The sequence below is a fragment of the Patella vulgata genome, chromosome 1 (genome assembly GCF_932274485.2).
Source record: "Patella vulgata chromosome 1, xgPatVulg1.2, whole genome shotgun sequence".
In the NCBI taxonomy this organism is placed as follows: Eukaryota; Metazoa; Mollusca; class Gastropoda; family Patellidae; genus Patella; species Patella vulgata.
This window is the reverse complement of record NC_065879.2, coordinates 93,881,460-93,897,114: the sequence shown is the minus strand read 5'-3', so window position 1 is coordinate 93,897,114 and position 15,655 is coordinate 93,881,460.

Genomic DNA, 15,655 nt, shown 5'->3' with positions numbered 1-15,655 from the left:
GAAAATATTAGTTAGCCGTTTGACCCGTAGCATAACTGCGAACCCGAAGTGGTAGTAGTTCTGCTAGGCCATCGCCATCAGGCCTTTATTATTCCCCGGTCTGAGAAAACCCCTATACACTAAATCTCTGCCTCGGGGACAGCCCTAGTGTAGCAGCTACCCATAACACTTTCTTTAATTAAAATATTTTAATTAAATCCAAAATTTTAAAATCCTGTGATCGACGTCAATAATGTGATCAAAATGCTCCATAACAGTCAATGCATCACATGGCACCAAAGTAAGTGCTTTTCAGTCATATCTGATTGATATTGTAAGTTGTATTTCTCCTTCAGCTGAATCGCTTGGACCAATTAGAGACTTGAATGATAATATACAAATATTTATAATCTTGATACAAATATTTATAATACCAGATAAAAAAACAAACAGGCTTCATTTAGTGGAAATTAAGCAGAACAGATAAATCCTGTTTTCTAGAGCTGGACAGTATTTGAAAATTTCAATATTGCGATATTATTTAAAAAATCCTCAATATATTGTCAGTATTGCGATACTTTTGTGCACCAAGCAAGTGTTGTTTAAAATCGGGTGCTAGTCCCATCAAACAGCAATCTCTCTTATTTATAGTTTAAATCTGGGCCTAGAATTGTTTTATTAAAGATACATTATGGGAGATTTTTATAGAGAGTTGGCTATTCTTGCTATAACAGTTCAAAAGTAGATGATGAAAGAAGAATATATTGAAAATTTCAGTCAAATTACTTTATTCTGAACATCGTTATCATCGTTGTAATATTTGACTAGAAATGGTAGTGAAATGTGCCTTCACCTTGGTCGAACGTTTGATTGACAGGCGTTAACTCCACCTACATATCTCGATTATCAAGTAAAGTTTTCAATGGCATGCGGAAACGCTCTACAGCGGCCTCGCTAAGTACACTCTATCATTTAGCCTCGATCTAACTGATGTATTCTCACCAGGGTGCGCCATATTTGAATTTATCAATAAGTGAAATCCTATTTAAATCCGAGCTGTAGCCGAGCCATCCGTGGGTATACAGACTTTAACATCAGGGCCCTGTTTCACGAAATCTTAACTAAAGATAAAATCCAAATTTTAGTAGATACTTTAATTTTGATTGGGTAAGCACTAAAATCAACCTAATATTATCCAATCAAATTACTAAAATTTGGATTTTATCTTGGTTAAAATTTCGTGAAACAGGTCCCTGAAGCCTAAATTAAGACTTGCAATATTCAGATTTTGTTCTTGCATAATGCATGTTTAATCACCCTGCATCATACTAAATATATTTTATTTAACCAGAACCACGTCATTTCTACTTCTACTACTTCGTTTCTGCCATTTGTGAACATAACCTCTTTAAAACAGAAACCGAATTTCCTTTTTTAATTGAATGTCCACACTATCAATCTCTTAGGCTAAATATTCTTTCTGCTACATTCAGTAACAACAATTTGGCCATAACGTTCAAAATCTATTTGACCCTCCCCCTTCAGTCTCTGTGAGTGTATGTCATCATGTAATGTATATAAAGCATTTCAACGTAGAAATCAAGCCTCAACCTAATAAGGTATTACAAGGCAAAATTTCACATTTTAGTTTTATCTTTTTAACATCTTTACATTTTGAAATAATGTTTCTGATATATATATTTTAACTTTTAACACGAACCTGTATTTCATGTTTCGTATTCTTATAAATATATTATATATGTATATTGCTATTTATTTTATGTCATGTATATGAATTGTATGCGGCCTGCAATGGGTGTTATGATACAATAAAATATTATCTTATCAATGACTATAGACATCGCCGACCAGCCGAAACTTTACAAATTAAAATTGAACGTTGAAAATCAAGACTAGAAAAATGCCAAAATTAGTAACAGTATTTCCAGTTTTTCTTATTTTCACTTTCAATATTTTTTATAGTCTCGGTGTGCCAGTGACGAGATCATATATGGTTTGTGACTGGACGTCAGGACATCGACTTGCCCGAGTTATATTTACCAGAATAATGTGTATTTTTTCTTAGTCCATTATCAACAAGTGATACGTCCGATTACTTATTCGTCGTTGGTGTCAGTGAAGAATTTTTAACGATACTTGGAACATTTTAATTGTTCTGCTGAATGATCAGAACTAATTTTTCAGAGAATATTGCAGTGCAAACGTCGGTATTTAGCGTCAAATGATATATTGGAATATTGCAGTATTGTCAAGGGTCTTAAAATTATCGTCAATATAATTTCCAAACAGCGATACATTGATTTATTGAAATTACCATCCAGCCCTATCAACTACCAAAATAATAAGAAAACTGTTATCTATTTTTTCATTGGTTCCAAATAAGAAACTCTTATTATGGTCAAGATAGTTGATTATGAATTGTCATGTGATACTAAGTCTTGCAGGAGTTCTAATCCATTGAAATCCCGGCCATCTGATGTTCTGGAGAGCTGATTATGGGCTTGTAATTTGAATACATGTTTAAATAATAGTTAACATTGCATTTAAAGCCAAAATAACCACCTGCAATAATACATCATTAAGTTCGTTATTTTTGTGAACTGTCCATTTTTATATGTAACAAGAAATAGGATTGAAACTTATGACGTAACTTTTATAAATTACAGGAGACTAATGATGTTATAACTTTTATATATTACAGGAAACTAATGATGTTATAACTTTTATATATTACAGGAAACTAATGATGTAATAACTTTTCATCAGTGTGTTGTATGTGATCAGATTTTCAAGCAATATGATCATTTCAAAAAACACAATAAAATGCATGAAAGAGATGAGAAAACTGATGTTTATTTAGAAAATCACAACAAAATACATGTTAAAGATGAGAAAACTGATGATATAACTGGATATTGTCATGTTAAAGAAGAGAAAACTGATGATGTAGATGAATATTGTCATGTTAAAGAAGAGAAAACTGATGATGTGGATGGATATTGTCATGTTAAAGAAGAGAATACTGATGATGTAGATGAATATTGTCATGTTAAAGAAGAGAAAACTAATGACGTAGATGAATATTGTCACATTAAAGAAGAGAAAACTGATGACGTAGATGAATATTGTCATGTTAAAGAAGAGAAAACTGAACATATTGAAACTGTTTATCAGTGTAATTTATGTGATGAAGAATTTACTTTAGAAAGTGATTTAGAAAAACACTGTGAAATACATATTAAAGAAGAGGAGTCTGTTTTACAACATGATAAAAATTGGGAGAAAAGTTTTAGTCAGTATAATGAAACAGAGATATTGAATCAAACAAATTTTAAAACAAGTAAAAAATGCTCTAAGAAAGTTTTTGACAGTGACATTTGTAGTAAATCATCTACTGAACAATATTACATAAAGCAACACAGGAGAACTCATACAAATTGTGATGTTCGTAGTAAATCATTCAAAAATATAAGTGTTCTTAAGCAACATATGAGAATTCACACCAAAGAGAAAACTTTTAAGTGTAATGTTTGTAGTAAATCATTCACACAGAGTAGTTATCTACGGTCACACATGAGAATTCATACTGGCGAAAACCCTTATAAATGCAATGTTTGTGATGAATCATTCGCATGGAAAGGCCAATTTGAAGAACATACAAGAATTCATATAGAAGAGAATCCATATAAATGTGATGTTTGTTGTAAATCATTTACCCGAAAATTTTATTTGCAAACACATACAAGAATTCATACTGGGAAAAAACCTTATAAATGTGATGTTTGTAGCAAATCATTTACTACCGGTAGTCATCTACAGAGACACATGAGAATTCATACTGGTGAAAGTCCTTATAAATGTGATGTTTGTAGTAAATCATTTACCACTAATGGTAATTTACAAACACACATGAGAATTCATACTGGTGACAAGCCTTTTACATGTGATGTTTGTAGTAAATAGTTTAATAGGAAAGCTGCTCTACAGCAACACACGAAATCTCAGACATGTACCAAACGATATAAATGTGATGTTTGTAGTAAATCATTTGCTTTACATCGTACTCTCAATATACATAAGATGATTCATACTGGAAAAAAACATTATCAATGTGGTGTTTGTAGTAAAACGTTCGCTGAATGTGGAGATCTACAGAGACACATAAAAACTCACACAGTAGAAAAAACTCATAAATGTGATGTTTGTAGTAAATCATTTAGTAGGAAATCTGTTCTACTGAATCATACAAGAATCCATACCAGTGAGAAACCGTATATATGTGATGTTTGTAGTAAATCATTTGCTAGAAAATATGATCTACAGATGCACATGACAATTCATTCCAGAGAGAAGCCTTATAAATGTGATGTTTGTAGTAAATCATTTACTTGGAAATATAATCTACAGATACACATGACAATTCATACTGAAGGAAATAAGCAGAGTTGTGGTCTACAGAGTCACATGACAATCTATAATGGAGAAAAACTTTTTAAGTGTGACGTTTGTAGTAAATCATATTTTGCAGAATGTAATCTCCAAACACACATGAGAATTCATACCAGAGACAAGCTTTATTTGTTGTAAATCATTTTCTCAGACACAACAAAGACACATGTTAACTCTTTCTGGCGAAAAAACCTGGAGAGGTAAACTATGGTCATTGCGATGGTTGGACGGCACATGATATTACTGTGTTTTCTATCTTGGAATTCTGTATCCAGACAACTCGGACCAAGACTAGTTGGACCAAAAAGGGGACAACTCGGACCAAGACTAGTTGGACAAAAAAGGAGACCAGTCAGATCAAGCATAAAAGATGCAGAAGTGATAAAATTAGATGTTAATTTGCATGTCAAAAAATTATCACCTCCTGTAGACATGTTCTTAATTGTTCCCCGCCTTTCGAAGAAAGCAGGGGACTATTCAAATGGGTCCGTCCGTCCGTCCGTTCGTCACACTTTTTGGGACACAGTACATGTAACTCTCTTCCTAATTGGGCTAGAATGTTCAAACTTGGTGTAGGTGTTTATTAGGTGAATGCCTTGATGGAGTTCGAAGATGAACATTGTCTTTAAAGTAGACACCATAACTTTGGTTATACTGAAGTGAGAGTGATGAAACTCCGAATATAGATTCATTATATCATTACCATGACTAAGTTCGATGGTGCGAATTTTCTGCTTAGGCTAAGGAGCGATAAGCAATTTGATTGATCAAGACTTTGGAAGATAACAACTCTGCTTTTAATTGAGGTAGAATGTTTAAACTTGATGTTGATGTTCATTAGGTGAATGTCTTGACTGAGTTCAATGATTAACATTTCGAGCTAAAGCTAAGCAGGGCTAATCAATTTCATTGGTTGATGCTTTGGGACAAGATAATCTTGATTCTATCTGATAGAGAGTGGTGAAACTTTATGTATAGTTTGATTGCTCGATGCTTTTGAAAAAAATAAATGTGCGATTAATTAATATGTGTCATCTATTTATTTTGGGATTTTGGCTGGGGACATCAGCCTCACTGTTGGCTTGTTATGATTAAAACAAATCAGATAGTACACCGCATAGATTCCTCATTAATGAGTTTTTCGTGTTGAAGGGTCCTCTTCTGAAATCTATATACAACCATCTCTGCTGTATCGGAAATCGAGATAAAATAAAACGCAATTACCCCTAAGTACCACTAGGATTTACATTTGAATATATATGTCGATGGCTGATCACCCCTAAGTACCACTAGGATTTACAATTGAATATATATGTCGATGGCTGATTAAAATTTAGGAATAGTTTAGACAGACTAATTCAAGCATCATTTATTATTGTTTTGGTTTGTATTTTTTATTTTCCTCAAGTTCAAATTTGATTGTTAATATTAAACCTTCATTGCCGTTCCCCTTCAATAACAATCACCTAATGAGGTGGACACATTGCCGTTCCCCTTCAATAACAATCCCCTAATGAGGTGGACACATTGCCGTTCCCCTTCAATAACAATCCCCTAATGAGGTGGACACATTGCCGTTCCCCTTCAATAACAATCCCCTAATGAGGTGAACACATTGCCGTTCCCCTTCAATAACAAACACCTAATGAGGTGGACACATTGCCGTTCCCCTTCAATAACAATCCCCTAATGAGGTGGACACATAATATGATTCGGCCTAATGAGGTGGACACATAATATGATTCGGCCTAATGAGGTGGACACATAATATGATTCGACCTAATGAGGTGGACACATTAGCCGAATCATATTCGGCCAAATGGGTGGACACACTAGGCGATTCACCTTTCACGTCACATGATTAAACATGGCGGTGTCTAGGTTTTCAATCAATCATGAACACTAGGCGATTATAATTCAGCCGATTGAACAAATTTGGCAGAATATATCAAACATGTTTGATTTGGTCGAATGGCAGTGGACGGCGATTGATTCAGCTAGTGTGTCCACCGCTTAAAATAACATGAACACTGCGCTTGACGAGTGGGGTCAAAGTTCAACGACAGGGGTCATTGACTATAATTAGCTTGTTTTTAGTCTGTGTCCGATGCATAAAATTGAAATGAAAAGGGATTTAACATCCTACTGTTCTGCTCCGAACTGGGCTAATGAAGACTAGCATACGCCATACAGTGTGCTATGTGTACATGTAGGACGGAAATTATGGGCGGACAGTGGCACTACGGCCTACTCTAATATCAAATTCCAACTACCAAGGGATTTTTAACGTGCATGACAGTGTGTACACGGGACCTCAGTTTTCGTCTTGTCCAAACCACTGTACAACTGACAAGGGGGAACCACGCCGGAAAATCTGGATTAACTTTCTCAGCCAATGCAGGGATCCAGCACCCGACCTCCAGGCTAGCGTTATAGCATCTTACCCACTTAGCCACCGTGATCCCCTTATAAAATTGACGACAGCCCCTCCCCACACTTACCACTACCTAACTAAGGGCACATGTAGGGACTCTTGTTCTTTAGGAGGTGAAGCCGAAAAAATTACTATGAACCAAAGCATCACCTAAATACTTAATTCTCAGATAACATTTGCCCGAAAAATCAAAGTTGAAAATACTTAGGAAGGGTGGGAAAATCTATATTATCTTAGTTCACTGCCACCACTGCTTTATACTGGATGACTGCTATATTCGACTGGGGGGGGGGGGGGGCGTTGGATGGCCGAATGGTTAGCAGGCGCGCTGTATCATACGGTCTGTCATTGAGTCAACTGGCGGGGTTTCGATTCCCCGGTTGTACGTGACAAGGAGTAGGGTCGCCTGTCCAACCTCGTGGGTTTTCTCTGTGTCCTTCGGTTTCCTCCCACTGCTAAAGACCCCTACGCGCAAGCGAATTATTGAAATAAAATTGAACCATGTGTTAGTCCCAAAATGACCTAGTTTGTGTCGAGTGGACGTTAAACCCCATTTCTATCTCTTTATATATTCGACTGATGTATTCGATCAAGATATTTGGGTGGTTTTATCGTCTGGATGAGGCCACAAGAAAACATCTTAATCACCCAACCACGCCCATCCCACCCAGGGGGGGTTGGATGGCTGAATGGTTAGTGTGCACGCGCTGTATCATAAAGTCTGTCATTGAGTCGACTGGCGTGGTTTCTAATCCCCGGTTGTACGTGACAAGGAGTAGGGTCGCCTGTCCAGCCTCGTGGGTTTTCTCCGGGTCGTCTGGTTTCCTCCCACTGCTAAAGACCCCTATGTGCAAGCGAATTATTGAAATAAAAAATTAAACCATATGTTAGTCCCAAAATGACCTAGTTTGTGTCAAGTGGACGTTAAACCCCATTTCTCTCTCTCTCTCCATCCCACCCAATAAGTACAGGCATTTGTAGGATTCTATTTTTAGGAGGTGGGGGCCGAACATGTTACTTTGTACTTCAAGGAGAATTTTATCATTAGTTCATTGTGTAACACATTTCAGAATTATTTAAAAAAAAAAAATAGTTTTAGTAACAAATAGATTACTGCAATTACGGAAACACCCGACATGACGTTCGAGTCGACACTTGTTTACCAGTCGGTGCAGATTTCAATATGGAATCGACAGAAAGTGACAGCATGTCAGACATTGATTTCGCCCTGAATATTCTTCCCTATCAGTACGAGCCGATTTAAAAATGCGATGAACAACGATTACGATGGTTTGGAACGTTCTACCATTTCTAGTGAAGAAGAACAATCGCTGTGGTAAGGTCAGGATGAGTTGTTATCATTGACGTGTTCTGGATTATGTGAGGGATTAGCCAAAGAAACGGTCTGTTACAGCGATTTCTTGGCCTTTTGATGCATGGATCTGTGGGTAAACCATTAGAAACACCAACGCTGATTGGTTAATCAATGTCTGATGTCATAGGGTCAAAAGCCACTCGTTTGACCCTGCTGTGAACTGTCATTATAACTTGTCAGATCTTCATGTAGTGTAGGCCATCGAAAGTATGAAAAAAGGAAACGAAATATAGATCTGTATTTTAATCAGATTGTTATTCTCCTGGTACCCTGGACCTTATAATACAGGTAATACCTTATAATACAGGTAATACCTTATAATACCGTATTATAAGGTCCATGCTTATACCCTAAGGACAGCAACTATTGATTTTGGTGCAAGAGAGAGAGAAATTGGGTTTAACGTCCACTTGACACAAACTAGGTCCTTTCAGAACTTCCGGTGTCCTCCCACTGCTAAAGACCCCTACGCGCAAGCGAATTATAGAAATGAAATTAAACCATATGTTAGTCCCGAAATGGCCTAGTTTGTGTCGAGTGGACGTTAAACCCCATTTCTCTCTCTCTCCTTTCAGAACTAACATTCGGTTCAATTTTATTTCCTTTATTCGCTTGCGCGTAGGGGTCTTTAGCAGTGGGAGGAAACTGGAGGACCCGGAGAAAACTCACGAGGTTGGACAGGCGACAATTTTGGTGCATGATCCGACCATCTTTGTCTTTAAATACTCAACAGAGTTGGTCCATGTCCAATCGCCAGGGGCACAGCAATGCCAAATTTAGTGTTTATCGCATACAGGCCGCAATTCTGAATGGATCGATCATCCTGGAATTTGAAGAATAAATCGTCCTGGAACTTGAAATATTTATTCCTTATACACACCCACTTTGTTTTGTTAAACATATATTATGCAAGAGCTAAATGTGCCTATTGCAGGTCTTTTTTGGGGCCTGAAATGTTATCTAAATTATTACATGTAATTAGACATTAATTAACTTATCCATACCATAATCAACTCTCGGTGTCAATGCTAGCCTGTGATATTTACTGGATTAGGATCTGGTTTGATCTGGTTTAATTGCTGCTCAACATTCATTCATCATTTAATAATAAAATGGATAATCAAGACTATGTTTTTATGTACTGACTTTAGTAATGATGATCGAGGCTAGGCCAAAAATTCAATCGCTAAAATCTTGGTTCAGAGTGAATCCATTTGACTGACATTTTCAGAAAATTCTCTTAACATTATCTAGTTTTTAACTATTGTAATGAGAACTGCCAGCTCTTTATTTAATCTCCCATAATGTACCTTTAATATTTAGTCTGTAAATTTGGCATTCTGTGTCTCTTGTCACATTAGTCGTTGCTGCCAATTCATTCTCTTCATTTTAAATGGTAAGATGTAAATTAAAGCAGTAATGTCGACATATATTGCAGCGTTACATATTTCTTATTCAACATGTCGTAAGGTCGGTTATAGTCAGGGGTTCGATGGCCGAATGGTTAGCACATGCACGCTGTATCATAAAGCTTGAATCCCCGGTTGTACGTGACAAGGGTCGTCTGTCCAACCTCATGGGTTTTCTCCGGTTTCCTCCCATTACAAAAGACCCCTACATGCAAGCGAATTATGAAGAAATAAAAATTGAACCATATGTTAGTCCTGAAATGACCTAGTTTGTGTCGAGTGGACGTTAAACCCCATTTCTCCCCCTCTCTCTGTTTTAATCAAGTGGAGTAGGTTGGGTTGCCTGTCCAACCTCGTAGGTTTTCTCCCACCTGGATGGCCGAATGGTTAGCACGTGCGTGCTGTATCATACGGCCATTGAGTCAACTGGCGTGGTTTCGAATCCCCGGTTGTACGTGACAAGGAGTTGGGTCGCCTGTCCAACCTCGTGGGTTTTCTCCGGGTCCTCTGGTTTCCTCCCATTGCTAAAGACCCCTACGCGCAAGCGAATTATTGAAATAAAATTAAATCATATGTTAGTCCCAAAATGCCCAGTTTGTGTCGAGTGGACGTTAAACCCCATTTCTCCCTCTCTCTCTCTTTTAGTTACTCAACATGATTAAAAGGGGCATTATGGGAGATTAGAATGACAGTTACGCTACATTAGTTAAAAATAGACAACATAGATAGAATATGCGGAAAATTTCAGTCAAAACGGAACTAAGATATTAGTTTTTGAATTTTAGGCCAGCCTCGATCATCAATGTTAATGTCTCGATTTTCCTTTTTTATTTTTTTCAAAAAACTTATTCCAATCAATGAAATATTGCAGGATAATGATGGAATTGGGAGTTGATTATGGTCTGGATAAGTTTATTAATGTCTTATAATTTAGATAACATTTCAGGCCTATAGAAAGACGTGCAATAGGCAGATTTACTTCACACATCTTTATATCACAATTTTTATATCGTTTGTTGGTTTATTGTTTTCCAGGTTATTCCTGATTTATTCAGGGCTAAATTATTAAAAGTTAAATTCCATGAAATGGGGTTTAACGTCCTACTGGTCTGCTCCGATTGGGCTAATGAAGAACTGGCATACAACATACAGTGTACTATGAGGGCAATTTTGCCCGTGCAGGGGCACTATGGCCTACTCTTATATCAAATTCCAACTGCCAAGGGATCTTTTACGTACACGCCAGTGTATACTCAGAACTGGTTTTTCCGTACCATCCAAATGACTAGACAGCTGGCCTTGTCAGGCCTATGTCTTGCACCACTGACAAGGGGAAACCACGTCGGTAAATCCTGGTGAAAAGCTAAATTCCAAGGTCAATAATAAAGAAATTAAAAACTTATTTAAATATATTTTATTTTATCGAAGTACAGATAATTTGACTAGCAAATAAAAAGCATACACCAATTGGAATCTGGATAACTAAAGAAATGAAATGAAATGGGGATTAACGTCCTACTGTTCTGCTCCGACTGGGCTAATGAAGACGAGCATACGCCACATGGCGTGCTAAGGGGGAAATTATCCTTGGACAGCGGCAATATGACCTACTCCAATGTGTACCCAGGACCTAAGTTTTTCATCCTACACCACTGGCAATGTGAAATCAGGCTGGAAAATCGTGATGTACTCTCTCGGCCAACACTGGGAGCAAACCTGCGACCTCCAGGCTAGCAAGCCATTGTCTTTCCCACTTAGCCACTGCAGCTCCTAGCGCTCCTACGGTTAGGATTTTTTGTTATTCGAATAATCAAAGCTATTAACTGCTTAGTAAACCGTTTCGTATCAATTTTCAACATAAAACAGACCTAATTCTGGCCTCTTTGCCCACCTCCAACTTTTCCCCAAATTTTCGTTGGGCTGAATGCTTTTCACTACAGACAGAGGAACAAATGGTCATGTCTTTGCACTAAAATTTGTATGAGGTTGACCACCAAAATTTTGAGATACACAAACTTGAAGAAGCATACTAAAAACATGTAAGTAGTTGCCGTACATATCGCCGTAGTCAACCTGATAACCCTGTTATCCATCCGCCTCAAAATCATGAATATTTACCAAAACCTGGCAGAAAATGTTAATTCAAACCCTTTTCGTCCATTCTAGACCAAAAAATCAACAAAAATGGGCATGCAAAAGCTGAGAAAAGAGAGAGAGAGAGAATTGCTATAAATAGACGAACTACAATTCGTGGGTACCGAGATGGTGAAATTTAATGATGGTCTGCCTCCTGATATCATCATATTGAGCTCCTGCATAATGCTTGTTTAAGAGTGATGAATATGTTAAGTTAGATAAGTTGCATAGACAATTTCCCCCAAAAAAGTTTAGCTCTAGTCTAAAAATAATCATTTGCTCCAAAGATAGGTTACCAGGCAACAAAACATACGCCCACAGCAGCTAAATCGTCCGAGGGGTCGACAAAGGTTGTCACATATTTATTCCTTTGTAGGTAATTGGAGGCCTTTACAAGACAGTTCATACAGATCAGATTATAAATTTTGTCGTTTGAGGGTTCACAAGGTTCTACAAACTGAAATTCAATAGGCTTCATGGTTTTACTAATTTAAAATAATGCATATAAATTTCACAAAGATCCGATGATAACTTTCGGCATTGGAGCGTTCACAAAAGGTTCAATAAAGTGAAAAGAGTCATAATTCTAGACGTAATAAACGGAAATTGCTGAAATTCAATAGGCTTATTCGTTTCACTAATTTAAATAATGCATATATATTTCACAAAGATCCGATGATAACTTTCGGCGTTGGAGCGTTTACAAAAGGTTCAATAAAGTGAAAAGAGTCATAATTCTAGACGTAATAAACGGAAATTGCTGAAATTCAATTGGATTGTTCTTTTTACTAACTTAAATGGCACATATAAATTTCATACAGATTGGCGAGCTCAGAGTGTTCACAAAGTGCAACAAAGTGAATCAAGGGTCATAACTCTAGAAGTAATAAACGGAAATTGCTGAAATTCAATAGGATTTTTCTCTTGACACATGTAAATTTCATACAGTTCGGCAGAGCATTAGAGCATTCCCATGGTGCAACAAAGTGAAACAAGGGCCATAATTGACAGAAATTGCTGAAATTCAATAGGCTTCTTCGTTTGACTTATTTAAATCATGCATATAAATTTCACAAAAATCATGTGATAACTTTTGGCGTTAGAGCGTTCACAAGGTTTAACAAAGTGAAACAGGGCCATAACTCTAGACATAATAAACGGAAATTGCTGAAATTCAATAAGCTTCTTTGTTTCACTAATCTAAATAATGCATATAAATTTCAGAAAGATCTGATGATAACTTTTGCCGTTAGAGCATTCACAAGGTTCAATAAAGTGATACAAGGGCCATGAATCTAGACATAATAAACAGAAATTGCTGAAATTCAATAGGCTTAAATATTACATATAAATTTCACAAAGATCGGATGTTAACTTTTGGCATTAAAGCGTTCACACGGTTCAACAAAGTGAAACAAGTGCATAACTCTAGATGTAATAAACGGAAATTATTGAAATTCAACAGGCGTCTTCATCTCACTAATGTAAACAACATATATCAATTTGAAAACAATTGGACGATAACTTTTGGCGTTAGAGCGTTCTCAAGAAATAGTGGACGATGGACAGACGGACCGATGAAATTACATGTATGCCTGGACAGCGCATGTGTCTTTATTCACCAGTAAGAGTTAACATGTGTCTTTGTTTACCAGAGAGAGTTAACATGTGTCTTTTGTTGTGTCTGAGAAAATGATTTACAACTTGTCTCTGGTATGAATTCTCATGTGTGTTTGGAGATTACATTCTGCAAAATATGATTTACTACAAACATCACATTTAAAAAGCTTTTCTCCATTATGGATTGTCATGTGACTCTGTAGACCACAACTCTGATTATTTCCTTCCGTATGAATTGTCATGTGTATCTGTAGACCACAACTCTGTATATTTCCTTCCGTATGAATTGTCATGTGTATCTGTAGATCATATTTTCTAGCAAATGATTTACTACAAACATCACATTTATAAGGCTTCTCTCTTGTATGACTTCTCATGTGTTTCTGTAAAGTAGATTTCAGACTAAATGATTTACTACAAACATCACATGTAAAAGGTGTTTCACCAGTATGAATTCTCATGTGTGTGAGTCGACCACTAAACTGGATAAATGATTTACCACAAACATCACATTTATAAGGCTTGTCACCAGTATGAATTCTCATGTGTTGCTGTAAATCATTTTTCTGTGTGAATGATTTACTACAAACATCACATCTATAAGGTCTTTCACCAGTATGAATTCTCATGTGTGATTTTATAGTACTACAACGGGTAAATGATTTACCACAAACATCACATTTATAAGGTTTGTCACGAGTATGAATTCTCATATGTGATTGTAGGTTAGTATTCCGAGTAAATGATTTACTACATACATCACATTTAAATGGTTTCTTTCCAGCATGAATTTTCACATGTTTTTGTAAATTATCATTGGTGGGAAATGATTTACTACAAATTTCACATTTAAAAGGTGTTTCTCGAGTATGAATTTTCATGTGTCTCTGTAGATGACTACTGGTAGTAAATGATTTATTACAAATATCACAGTTATAAGGTTTTTCACCTGTATGAATTCTGATATGTCTCTGTAGTCCCCCAACCCGTGTGAATGGTTTACTACAAACATCACATTTAAAGGGGTTTTTTCCAGGGTGAACTCTCATGTGTTGCTTTAGAATACTAATATGTCTGTATGATTTACCACAAACATCACATTTATAAGGTGTTTTTCCAGTATGAATTCTCATGTGTTGCTTTAGGACACTAATATGTCTGAATGATTTATCACAAACTGCACAACTTGTTTGATTCTGTATCTCTGTTTCATTGCACTCGCTAAAACTTTTCTTCCAATTTATATCATGTTGTAAAACAGAATCCTCTTCTTTAACATGTATTTCACAGTGTTTCTCTTAATCAGATTCTAATTTAAATTCTTCATCACACAAATTACACTGATAAACAGTTTCAATATCATCAGTTTTCTCTTCTTTAACATGACAATATCCGTCTACATCATCAGTTTTCTCTTCTTTAACATGACAATATTCATCTACATCATCTGTTTTCTCTTCTTTAACACAACAATATTCATCTGTTTTCTCTTCTTTAACATGTATTTTATTGTGTTTTTCGAAATGATCATATTGCTTGAAAATCTCATTACATACACCACACTGGTGAAAAGTTATAACATCATTAGTTTCCTGTAATATATAAAAGTTATTACATCATTAGTTTCCTGTAATATATAAAAGTTATTACATCATTAGTTGCCTGTAATATATAAAAGTTATAATATCATTAGTTGCCTGTAATATATAAAAGTTATAACATCATTAGTTCCCTGTAATATATTAAAGTTATAACTTGCCTGTAATATATAACAGTTATAACATCCTGGAGGAGATCCTAGTGCTTGTTACATATAAAACTGGACAGTTGATAAAAATAATGAATTTAATGATGTATTATTGACTTTAAATGCAATATTATTATATTGAGTTCGAGACTTAGCTACTTTAAAATATTGACCCAAAACTGCTATTATGACCGTTTCATTTATTTGACAACAATCAGCACGTCTCTACTCAGTCAATGCCTGCTATTGATTTTTGTGTCTAGATTGGTGAAGTTCTGCTGACGTCATAAAAACATTTGACGATAATAAATTTCTCTACAGCCATCTACGATGAGGAAAATGTTCATAGAAAACTTGTTAATAGACCGATTTTGAAAATTTAAAAAGTTTTTTCACCTTTGAAGCAGCCTGCATGCAGTAAAAAGGCGAAAAACACATTATCTGTTAAATGAAATTTTGATTTGATTTTATTAATGCTAGTATAA